This window comes from Lactuca serriola, chromosome 4 (genome assembly GCF_051521515.1).
Source record: "Lactuca serriola cultivar US96UC23 chromosome 4, Lser_US96UC23_V15, whole genome shotgun sequence".
NCBI lineage: Eukaryota > Viridiplantae > Streptophyta > Magnoliopsida > Asterales > Asteraceae > Lactuca > Lactuca serriola.
The window spans coordinates 223,279,013-223,292,800 of record NC_136411.1 but is presented as its reverse complement, the minus strand read 5'-3'; positions in this window follow the sequence as shown (position 1 = coordinate 223,292,800).

Genomic DNA, 13,788 nt, shown 5'->3' with positions numbered 1-13,788 from the left:
AATGTCTCAGAAGAAGGAACATCCGACAGAGCTCTTCCAGTTATAGTGAACCGAATAGCCCGACAATTCGATCAATCAAGGATGTCAATCAATCACATCCCTGAAGTGAATGTGACTGCGCAGGCGAACACTGTAGATATCCTTCTTCTTGACGAGATGCAAGATGATACCCAACACCATATTGAAGCCCTTCAAAGGCAACTTAATGCTATTGAATCAGAGATCAGAGAACTAAGGGAGCATCAAGCTGCCCAAGAAAGGCGCTGGAAATCGCAAGACGAAGCGGAACCCAGTAACCGTCGTAGCAACCACTGCAAGTAGTGTTTACACTACTTTCTAGTTTGATAAACTGAATGTATAGACTACTTTCAGGATATGTACAAAATCAAGTATCAATAAAATAATAAGCACTTTACTTCAACAAGAGTTATTACAATTTTCATAAACATTCCATTCCAAAGTTTTGGGACTATGGATATGTTCCAGTGTTATTTTTCATACTTTCCAAATACGACCGCGAAAATTTTTATTTTCGGTAGGCTGGTTTGATGTCGATACTTTCGCAATATTGTGGTTTATTAAAGACCTACTTTAAGGTCAAGTATCCAGATTACATATACTTAATATACCAATACAATCGACATGTACTTTCATACTCTTTGAAAAATAACCACTTCATTTTATACTATCCTGTTGCAAGTTGTACTTGTAGTGGACATCCATTTTCCATTCTTTACAAGATTCTTGTTGAATTAAGTGTTTAAGTTCAAAGATATCAAATTCATATTCATTCTTGATATCTCACTATCTTTTTATCTATTGACTTTTATAGAAAAAGATGCCTCCTTGTAGAAATCCAAGACGTAACAATGAAACTGAAGCACCGACGCCACCTCCACCACCACCCCCTCAATTCGATGCTGCTATGTTCCAAGAAGCAGTCACGACAGCTGTAGCGGCTGCATTATCTCATATCAATACTCCCGGTGCTAGTGGGTCAGGAGCTGGTGCACATCCATCTAACCATGTCGAGGGTCGTGAGCACTCGCGAGAGTGCACTTATAAAGATTTCTTGAATGCCAAACCCAGGAGGAGTGATGGTTTTAAGGCAGTGGATTAAGAAGACAGAAGGAATCTTTGAGATTTGCTCCTGTCTGGAGGGTAGCAAAGTTAAATTTGCTGCCTGTACCTTCTCAGATAGGGCCCTAACATGGTGGAATGGCCATGTTAAGTCACTGACTTTGATAATGGCTAATACTATAAGCTGGGAGAACCTAAAAACCATGTTGATGCGGGAATATTGCCCACGAGGGGAAATTCAAAAACTAGAACAAGAACTCTGGGGTCTTACCATGACCGGTGTAGACATAACAACTTACACGAATCGGTTCCGTGACTTGGCGATTCTGTGTCCGGAAATGGTTGCTCTAGAGAGCAAAAAGATTGAAAGGTATATTTGGGGACTGTCTCCCCAGATACAGGCAAGTGTCATTGCATCTAGGCCTGTTACCTTTAACAGTGCCAAGTGGCAGAGTGACTTATTGACCATGGAAATCGTCAAAACTTTGTGGTTACTGCCCCAAAACAACCTAGGGAGAACAACAAAAACAACAAGAAGAAGGGTTGGAACAAAAGGAAGGGAAAGTCTCCTCTGGAACCTTCAAAGAAGCAACAAGCAGTGGCAGTCCATGCTACTACTGTACCTGCTACCATACCTACTACTGTGCCTGCTGTTGCCCTTAACAACCCAGCACCAACTAAACCCTATGCTGGTAGCCTCCCTAAATGCAACAAGTGCAATTTTCACCACACTGGAAATTGCCCAGAGATGCAGTGATGTAACTGTAACAGGAAAGGGCATACTGCTCGATTCTGTAGAACACCACCTCAACCCCATAACCAAGTACCTGCCGCTGGAGAAGGTCGAGCATGCTACCAATGTGGTGATGTGGGGCATTTTAAGAGAGATTGTCCAAAAGCTGGAAATGCCGGTGGGGTTGGGAGAATTCTAGCACTGGGTCATGAAGAAGCGGTGGCAAACCCTACAGTGGTCACGGGTACGTTCCTTCTCAACAATACTTATGCATGCATTCTTTTTGATTGTGGTGCTGAGAGGAGCTTCGTGAGCCATAAGTTTAAACATCTACTAAATCAAAATTCCCAACCACTAAATGAAACTTTCACGGTAGAAATGGCTAACGGGAAATCTGAATCCATCAATGATATATACATTGGATGTACCCTTACGTTAAATGACTTGTCTTTCTCAATAGACCTTATGTCGGTCTCTATCAAAAGTTTTGACGTCATAGTAGGCATGCATTGGTTGTGCCCCAACCATGTCGAAATCCTATGCTATGAAAGAGCTATTCGTTTCAACTTGCCAACTAACGAAACTCTTGTTATTTACGACGACAAACCCGGAACGAACCTTCAGATCATTTCTTGCATCGAGGCACAGAAATACCTTCGCAAGGAGTATTGTGCATTCTTAGCTCACGTTGTAGACAATAAGCAAGAAGTGAAAGACATCGCGAGCAATCCCGAGGTCTGCAACTTTCCCGATGATCTTCCAGGGTGCCTCCCGAACGACAAGTCGAATTCCGAATCTACAGAATCCCTGGACCTACCCCCGTAGCCAAATCCCCCTATCGTCTTGCACCTTCTAAAATGCAGGAATTATCCAGCCAGCTTAACGAACTCCTAAGTAAAGGTTTCGTAACACCAAGCTTCTCACCTTGGGGAGCACCGATTTTGTTCGTAAAGAAGAAGGATGGATCATTTCGCATGTGTATAGACTACCGCGAGCTGAATAAACTTACCATCAAGAATCGATAACCTCTGCCTCGCATTGACGATCTGTTTGACCAACTTCAAGGGGTGAACTACTTCTCGAAGATAGACTTAAGATCCGGGTATCACCAGTTACAAATTTTGGAGGAAGACGTTCCCAAATCCGCATTCTGAACTCGTTATGGTCATTATGAGTTTATAGTGATGCCATTTGGATTGACGAATGCACCTGCAATGTTCATGGAACTAATGAACAGAGGTGTGTCATCCATTTTTGTATAAATTCGTTATAGTCTTCATTGACGATATCCTTATCTATGCAAAAAGCAAAGAGGAACGTTGCCAACATCTTCGTCAAATATTACAAACTCTTAGATCAGAGAAGCTCTATGCGAAGTTTTCAAAGTGTGAATTTTGGATCAGGAAGGTAGATTTCCTAGGTCACGTGGTCAGTTCAAAAGGAATACACGTCGACCCTTCCAAAATAAAGGCAATTGAAAATTGGTCAGCACCCAAAACACCTACAGAAATCCGTCAATTCTTAGGTCTTGCTGGCTATTATCGCAGATTCATTCAAAATTTCTCTCGAATAGCTAAGCCTCTTACTACTCAGACCCAAAAGGGTGTAACCTTTAGCTGGGGAGAAAAGCAAGAAACAACGTTCCAAACACTGAAGCGAGCCTTGTGTAGTGCACCAATCCTGTATCTCCCTAAAGGGACAGAGGATTTTATAGTGTACTGTGATGCTTCTAATCAAGGGCTTGGATGTGTTCTTATGCAAAGAGGAAAGGTTATATCCTATGCTTCAAGACAGCTAAAGACACATGAAGTCAACTATACAACACATGACCTTGAACTAGGAGTAGTGGTGTTTGCTCTGAAGATCTGGAGACATTACTTATATGGCACGAAATGCACAATATTCACGGACCATAAAAGTCTCCAACACTTCTTCGATCAGAAAGATTTGATTATGAGACAACGACGATGGGTGGAGCTACTGAACGATTACGAGTGTGAAATTCTTTATCACCCTGGTAGAGCAAACGTAGTAGCTGATGCCCTTAGTAGAAAAGAATAATTATATGGCACGAAATGCACAATATCCATTCGCATCTGTCCACGCAGATCAAGGAACCTCAACTTAAAGCCTTGAAACCCGGAAACGTGGCAGGTGAAACCCTGAGAGGAATGGATAAGAACTTCGAAGTCAGGGATGATGGAGTCTATTATTTCATGAACCGGATCTGGACACCAAAGTTCGGTGGTTACAGAGATGTGGTTATGAATGAAGCACACAAAACCCGATACTCCATCCACCCAGGTTCAGACAAGATGTATCCGGACCTTAAGAAACTATATTGGTGGCCTAAGATGAAGGCCGAAATCGCTACCTTTGTGGGTAAGTGCCTAACTTGCTCTAAAATTAAGGTAGAGTACCAGAAACCCTCAGGTTTATTACAACAACCTGAAATCCCTGAATGGAAGTGGGAGTGGATTACAATGGATTTCATAACCAAGTTACCTAATACATCAAGTGGTTATGATACTATTTGGGTAATCATCGATAGATTAACCATATCCATACACTTCTTACCAATAAAGGAGACTGACAAGATGGAGAAGCTAACAAGAACATACCACAAGGAGATTGTTAGACTGCATGGTGTGCCAATATCTATTATTCCGGACAGAGATAGTAGATTCACCTCTCGTTTTTGGCAGTCTTTACAAAACTCTTTGGGAACTAGGCTAGACATGAGTACAGCCTACCATCCACAAACCGATGGACAAAGTGAGAGTACGATTCAAACGTTAGAAGATACGTTACGAGCTTGCGTGATAGACTTTGGAAAGGCATGGGATATTCGTTTACCCCTTGTTGAGTTCTCTTATAACAACAGTTATCACACTAGCATAAAAGCTACTCCATTCGAAGCCCTCTATAGCCGCAAGTGCAGATCCCCTCTGTGTTGGGCTGAAGTGGGTGACACGCAGCTAGCTAGAGGTCAAACTCCTGACAGTGCTCTCACTGGTCCAGAAATTATTTGAGAAACTACCAAAAAGATCATACAAATTCGGGAGCAACTTAAAGCTTCCAGAGATAGACAGAAAAGCTACGCTGACAAGAGGAGAAAACCCTTGGAATTCTAGGTCGGTGAACGCGTTTTGTTAAAGGTCTCACCCTGGAAGGGCATGATACACTTTGGAAGGCGTGACAAAATGAATCCAAGGTACATAGGACCATTCGAGATTCTTGCCCGAATCAGCCCTGTAGCTTACAAACTTCGATTACCCCAAGAACTAAGTAACATTCATCCTACCTTCAACGTTTCAAACTTGAAAAAGTGTCTATCCGACGAGACTCTTTTGATACCACTCGAGGAAATCGATTTAAACGAGAGCCTCAATTTTGTGGAAGAACCTGTAGAGATACTAGACAGGGAAGCTAAGAAAACCAAACAAAGCCGCATGCTGATAGTGAAGGTTCGCTGGAATGCAAAGCGGGGACCTGAATTCACTTGGGAGCGGGAGGATCAAATGCAACAGAAATAACCACATCTTTTTCCTAGTCTATCTGTAAAGTAAATTTCGGAATGAAATTCTCTCTAACGGGGGGATAATGTAACAAACCGTTATTTCAAACCTATGTAATAGTATAGGTCAATTTGTACTTCTTTTTAAATTAATAAAGAGAATTTTTGGCATACTGTGTATATTTACATAATTGACCCTCAAAAATAAATTATTAAATAATCTCAATTGGAAGAAACCAAGTGATAGAGATTGTAACAAGGTTTCCAAAAATATAAAGAACACTAAAATCCGAGTTATAACGAATAAGTTATGACCAATCAAAAATCCGCGAAAAAACCAGCAAAACACTGTTCAGTGTAACAACTGAATTTTTAATGAAAGGCTTTTTCGCCTTAACAATCTAAATGAAAGTTGTAGTTTATTTTAAACCGAGAACTTTCATAAAAAGAACGCCAAAATCTGAATTCGTATGAGGAAATTATGATTTTTCTAAGTTTCAGTATAGCAGTGTACAACTAAAAACTCGAAATAAAGATCGAGTGGTTTTTAGCCGACACAACCTAAACGAGAATTGAAGGTCTCGTCATTAGTAGTACAACGGTAAAAAGACAGACAAAAACGGACGTCAGATGAAATAATAATATTAAAAATAACTTCAAAACTAGCCGACGAAGTCTAAACGAAAGTCGTAGAGTATAATTTTACCTATGCGTGCATATAAAGAATGTCAAAAACGGAGTTCGTATGCAAAAGTTATGAATTTTAGAAGTTTTTTGCACAAAAATAAATAAAAATAGAAAAAACCGGGAAATTTCGCAGGAACAGTAACGGCCATGTCACCCTCGCATGCGAGCCTCCATGTGTCGGCTGCTGATTGGACCGAAGCCTCACGTGTCACCTTCTGATTCGACCAACTCCGCGGTCCAATCCCACTCGGACAGCCTCGCATGAGACACACCGGAGACACCCCTCGCACACTCCTCGGACACCCCCTTCGCACGTGTCTTCTTCCCATTGGACCGAGGTTTTGCCCAATCCGAGCCTACCACCTCCGAAACGAAGCTGCCTCCCTTCGCAAGCTGTCAGCCTCGCATAGTCTCATATAAGCCTCGGATCCGAGGCTTCGGCCTCTATAAGGCATGCGAGGGCTTCCGAAATTTTTACACTTTTCAACCCTAATTTCATTATCTTTCACACTTTCCACTCCCATAAGCTCATATACAACCCCTAAAGCCCCGGTTTCAAGTCTCGAACCCTAAGCAAGACTCGAAGCCCTGAGATTCCTAAGAAGTAACCTCTCTCCTGTCAAAACTCAGCCCAATTTGAGCCGGTTTCTTGACAAAGGTAAAGCCCTGACATTATAACCAGAATCTCCAGTGCGGGGATCGAAACAAGTTGTATGTAGATGTATATCGGGATTGACAACCCTGCACTCAGGCTGCTAGCTACAGTCAGGCATACATGCCAATGAGTGTCAATTTTTATCAACAGTTTAAACGCTCACAAGGCGTTTGTTTCAGGCGTTCATATCTTAGTATGGTTATAATAACTCATTAAAAAGATATTAACAACACGTTAGTGTATAAACAACTAAACGTAAGTACGTCTTCAAAATACCAGTTTACAAAATACAAATTACAATGGTATACTACAGTTTTCAATAACAGCTGGTGAAGCTAGGAACACTCTCAGTTACAAGTTTTACAAATACCTTGGTTTACAAATAGGAAGGTTTTTATGGGAATAAAACTACTTTTCACATACCACAGAAAATATGGGATTTTCTAGAACAATTTTCATATTCAAAATACAAAGACACCCATTCAAACATAAAGACTTATGTACTCACTCAACTTATTGTTGACACTCTCTTTTCAAATTACTTGTATTCTTAGGGAAATAATAACAGGTACTCCCCGAGCTTTTTGAGAAGATGGAGTCATTATGAGTCCTATCTTCTTCTTTTGTATAACTATTTTGGTTTCAATATACAATGATTAAACACATGTAAGTATTATGCTTTTAAATACAATGGTTGTTTGATCTTTGATTACTATGATGCATGTGTTGTGATACTACAAATGAAGTCCTCCACCCCCGGACGTTTCCGCCGTCTGGTTTGGGGGTGTGACAACATGTCTTAAAGAAGGTTTAAAACACTTGTCAAATGTAAGAGTAAAAGTTTTTTACTCTTGTACATTTGAAATTGGTAAGTTGTGATGTTTTGGATAAAACAAAGACCAGCTAAGGCCAATCGTGCTAAGTGTTTTTCTTGATTAGAATCCACACTATCTCTTGAATATTTGGCAAGAAATTCTTATAGGTCAAGGAGACAGTGGGAGTCTAAAAGGATCCTGAAAGAGTTTCAAGAAGTAATTAAGAAGAAAAACCTGTATTTCAAGGAGACAGTGGCAGGCCCTTGTGCTGCCAGGTGGCAAGAAGTTTAGATTACACAAGTTCAATCCATATGATTTGTATTTGTCACTAACCTAGTCTTGTGATTATGGTTTTGACAAATTCACATGGATAAGAACCTATATACCATAAAATCTAAGGGTCATAAGGTTTCTCTCCGATTCATGAAAATGATGGTGAGGAAACACTTCCACCAAGTAGATTTTAATTAGATAGCAATCTTTGCATTCTCAAAGTCGTTAGTGGAGCCAACGTGGTTAACCGACACACTAACATGGACTTATGAAGCAAAGGTCTAAACAATTGAGACTATGATTACGACATCCCTTTTCATAGTTCTGAAATTGTTTAGACACTCGTGTGAGCTATCTAAGGGGAGGTGTATGATATTGATAAAGTCTTATCAAAGCAATCTAGTATCAGAAATCTAAACTTTGCTAAGAAAGTCAATAAAGTATTGATTTCTATAAGTCCATTAATTTTTGGATATGTCAAGGCTAGTGGGAGGATAAGTGTTATGCTAATAATCATCATGTTAGTGGGAGCATGATAATTATGATAAGTATTTCAAGACAACAATGTTAATTATAGAAAACAAAAGATTCAATTCTTGAGGTTGCAGGGGTTGAAAAGGTTGTTTTTCTATAATTAAGGGAGAGGAAATTATACTTCATATCATTTCTAAAAGACTTAGATTGAGATTTTAATCATCTTTAGTCAAGAGTATATATGAATTTTATGTTGGTTTGGTTCAACTTAAGAAAATTCATATATATTGCGTTCTCAAAATTCGATTATGATTACGGCATCCCTCTTCATAGTCAAAATTTTGAGAACATGGAAAATAAAAAATATTGTAGCAAAAGACTGATCTAGAATCAAGTCTTTATGTGAAACATCATGAATCGTGTCCCATTTGCTTTGGGTATAGGATCGATTGCATGTGCTGTAATATTTATCCTTTCTAAATTCTTCCAAATGCTAAGGGAATTAAGAAGGGAAAAGTCTAGAACTGGATATGACTAAAATGATTAAGCAATTGTTGAGAACAATCTAAGGTTTACCAAAGATTGGTTTCTCAGGGACAGTTGGAAGTATAGTGTTAATTTTGGAAGGACCATGTTGACATATTCTGAAAAGAGGAAACTCTTGTTTAGAAGTGATAGTCAAAATGGGAATATGGGAAGGTGTAAGTTGTTCAATAAATCTGTGTAAGATTAGGAAGCTTAATGCAAGAAGGATGTTTCCATGGATTTGATCTCCATTGGAATACTCTGTAATGTTTGTTGTCAACTATTTGTGACTTTGTGCATAATCATTACTAGAGGATCAATGCATATAAGTTTAGAATCTAACAGATTTCGACAAATGGCATGAATTTGGAATTCTTACATTTGCAGTAGGGATTTTGGACTGTGAAATGAGAATCATTGGAGTTATGTTCAATCGATCTATTTCACAAAGTAAAGATCATAGACAAACATAGTGTGCATACTTGGTGTATGGCAAAGCTATTGTTTAGAAAAACATAGTGTACATGCTCGTAGCATGGGACAACTAGCGTTTTTTAAATCAAGAATAAAGTTGATAGCTGAAACAGTATGCAATGGACAATGTGCAATCATATGTTGATAAATAAAACGTGTTTTATTTATATTCACAAGTTATGAGACCATATTGGATTCAATTATTCTTGTGTTTCATTTTGCATGTTTTGACTTCCAAAATAACTAGGTCGTTCTTCCTGAATGACTAAGTTATTCAAACCATCCACAGTCGGTCATATGTTGGAAGTAGATATGAATCAAGATTGTCATGCGTTTGGCTTGTAGAGGTCTAAGATATGATACAAGGTGGTGCTACAACACTCATGAGTGCTCATAAGTTCTGAGTATTGGATTCAACCCGCGCTCATTGGAATCACTTCATGGAATTTATCACGAGTGATCATGAGATGCTAATATCTTATATTCTGTAAACCTAGAGATATGAGTTGTTACTATGACTTGGTTATACATTGATTGCAGGAAAACGCATTGGTAACTCGATGTTATAAAACATGCCTTTGTGTATGATTCAACAAGTAGTAGAACAAGCCATATGAGTCGAAGTTTATCCACTCCTTTTACCTTCGGGATAAAAGCGATATTTGTGGGCCCCTCGATGATTTAGTGATGACATATGTGAGTGCTAGGCGAAGCCAGGACTGATTTGATTTGTTCAATCAGTTAGTCATCATAAATCGGAAATCGGGAAACAACAAATAGACAGAGAGAATGATTGATAATCCATGTCTGAGTCCATATGATATCTCGAATGGAGGAATATATGATCCCTTATCTAATGGACAAGTCATTGACAAAGGTCAGAGTTCATCGACAAGGTCAGAGTTCGACAACAACTTTTGAGAGCTACGATTTCCAATTAGGTTTTGAAGTCATACGCAATAATAATTTTAGACTTATCCAAGTGGGAGACTGTTGGATTAGTGTCTAAGTCCATAACTATAATTGGTAAGACTTGACCCGACTCGGCATGGTCCATTTGGGTTGCATAGCATCGGAACAATTGGATAGACCGTTTGTGAGAAAAAGACATTTGTGAATTATTAATATATTATAAGTTCTAATATATTAATATGAAATAATGTTATTGAATTAGTATTGATCAAGAATTAATTTGGACTTAATTTAGTGATCAAAAGAGACTAATTAAATATATGGGGATTGATTATGTAAATCATTAATTCTTATATATGTGTGCTTATGATCCAAGATTCCTTATGTTGGGTTTAACCCATGTGGTGACCCATGGATACTCCATGGAGGTTAAAACCCATGGAGAATAAGGAATGGGTAAAGTCATGAGTTACATTGTGTAACCCTAATAGCCACACTATATAAAGACCCCTTTAGCTCAAGAAATTAGCACTAGTGATACATATATGAGGGCTAGCAAATTTGAGCATAAAGTGTCTTCTTCTCATGGTAATTCCAAGTGTTGATGATGTTGTGTGAACCATTTGAGGTGTCACACTTGGGGCACTAGGCTCTCGTGCTTCATGGAGTCAAGTCACATCAAGAGGTATGTATTCTAACTTGTTATATTACCCAAGTATTAAAAGATTGTATGCTAGATAGGGTAATACCTTGGAATATTCATATTTGCGTGTATAATAGAGAAAACATAGATCCAAGGTATTTAGGGTTGCATATACACTTAGAGTGTTAGAATGCTCAAAACCCCAACAGTTTGAAACCTTTGACCGCAGTATCCCTGATGATAAGAGGTTACCCTTAGAGTGTGAGAGACTCAACATCTTTCATGCGAAACATGGGTCTTCTATAGAGAAAACCTGGTCAAATGACAAACCCTCTGCAGTAAAAAATTTCATCCACGAAAATTCATGAAGGCATAATTCATTCAGTACACTCTTACCAGAAGAAGCTCAGACTATGTCCGAACCCAAGCTGACTTCCCTTGCATGAGCCCGGAAGAAATCTTACTAATTGCAAAGGTATTTCAAAATAAGTTTGATAAGCACCCAGAGATGATGATCGCTTATGAAAGGGCCTGTATCTTTCTCAATGAGACTGCATGTGATGTCGCAAGGATCGATGCTGACATCCACCCTACACTTGCTCAGAAATTCAATCTTCCTCCTCTTGAACCAGCTCATGTCCTGACTGAAGGTTTTCAAGAAAGATCCCTTGGAGAAACCAACTTCCCAGACCTTGGAGTCATTTTTAAACGCATGAATGATGAAACTAAATACTTCATCTCGATGACGACCATGAATCGTATGACCCAGAAGCAGCTGGAGATTATTCAAGCTGCAGTCAACAAATCCAAACATACGACTACTGAAGTAAAGTTTGAGATATCAACGAGGATTGCACGGATTAAGGAAGTCATGAAGTTTTGGTGGATTCTTATCAAGTTCCTCAAGCTCAATAATTGAAAGAAATGTTGAAGAGGTCACTTAGGAGGAAATTGTTGAAACATTAAGTGACCCTCTTAAACTTAAAACAAATCCGAAGCAACCTTCAACAACTACAGTCAATCTCTCCCTGCAGTTAAGATCAGCAACCGCAATTATTGTCATCAGTTCTAAGTTTAGTCTTTTATCTGTTTTTCATAAGTACTTTCTTTTATCCGAAGTTCCCTGCGTGGTAACTATTAAACATATTAGACTTCATGTAATCTTCGAGACTCTATAAATAGAGTTCTCCCTTTCTCAATGAAATAGATATCAATTTCTATCTTATGCATCTTGAAATCTCATCACTCACCTTACACTCTTTACTTATCGCTTAAATAGAATCATAACTGTTTGAAGTATATCTTTGGAGCAATTCTTTCTAAGACTTAGTCACTAAGTTTGATCTCACTTGCTAACTTGGTTTGATTGCATTCCTTGTTAAGAATCAACTAAAGTGTATACTTGATATAATACTTGTTTTCTTTTATATTTCCTTATATTTCCGCAACTAACCATCAAACTACCTAACTATAACTTATATTATTGTTGATCTTTATGATCCTTTGAGATTAACTTTAATTTCCGCAATATAAACTTGTTCTAAGATTTGTTCAAGTGTGTTTCTCAATTTTTTCTCTCAAAAAGGCCGATACTAGGGGTACTTGGTCATAGGAACATATGTATAGACTAATGAATGCATGAATCATCAATGAAGGAAGGACAATATTATCACATGAGGTTATGTGAACAAGCAAGAGAGATATGACTTACCAGTTGATGTCTTGTTGAATCAATGAGCAACACAAAGAAAAACCAATACTTTTGACAATGACACTTGAGATATTTAAATCTATGTTATGTCAAGAGAAGTAAATTTTTTTTGAAAGCGTACATCATGATCATCATAGAGTGTAAGGAGGGAGAATGAACACTTACCTAGAGTGATCAAGGAATGTGATGCTCAACACAAAATGATTATGCACCATGTGATGACAATCACTTAACACATGATGTTCCAATAATCAATGTTAAGTTGACTATAATGTACATGCGATCGAAAAACATACATGCAACATATGATAATACTCATAAAACTAACTTTGGACAACTAGGGTTTCACACAAGAATTGTGATGCTTACCTAGACTTTGGAGATGAGCCTCAAAAGAAACAAGGTTGGATAATGACGCTCCAACAAATAATTGATAATGCTCTAAACAAAGGACTATGGTTTGAAAAAAAAACGATACTAGGGTTTAAAAAAATGATTATAAGGATTTTGAAAAAAATTAATGATGCTCACCTAGGGTTTTGAGACTGACACAAGAGAGGTTTTTTTTATATCAAAAGATGTTGCTCCAAATATTGATGGCACAAGAAGATGACGATGAGCACAAGAACTTGTTGCTCATTAAGGGATGTTGATGGTCAAGAGGGATGTTTCTCATGAAGGCGATTGTTACACAAGCTATCACCAATGTTGTTGTTGCTCAAGATGGTTGTGAGTGGCACAACTAGGGTTGGTTGTAAGGTAGATGGCCCAAGAGTGTTAATGGCACAAGAGGGGTTGTCTGACTTTTGAAGCAATAGGGTGACAAATGAAAGAGTTGCACCAAGGGTATTTATAGGCCATGCCTAGGGTTATGTTTAGGGTTTGAATGAGTATGGCACAAGTTGGAGTGGGGAGCAAGAAAAAAAACTTGTTGGACAAGAGTAAAAAATTGGAAGCAGAAGGGTTTTGGTCGTGTAATATGCAAGAGGAAAAGGTTGAGTGAGAGACAAGGAAAAAAAGGGGAAGGTCACAAAAAGGGTTGATGGCGCAAGAAGGGAATGGATCATGAAGCATACAACGCAAGTAGAAGTTGTGTGACACAAGAGAAGAGTGTGTGGTGCAAGTGACGTATGCGAAGGGGGAAGATGTGCCACAATATTTCGCGAAGGGAGTTGGTCTAAGCGGAGTTGGGGTGCGAAGACTGATGGCGCAAGAGTAGTTTGTCCAAGGGAAAGAATTGCAACGTTGTTGGGGTTCAAAAATAGCACCGACCAAGTCCTCAAATGATG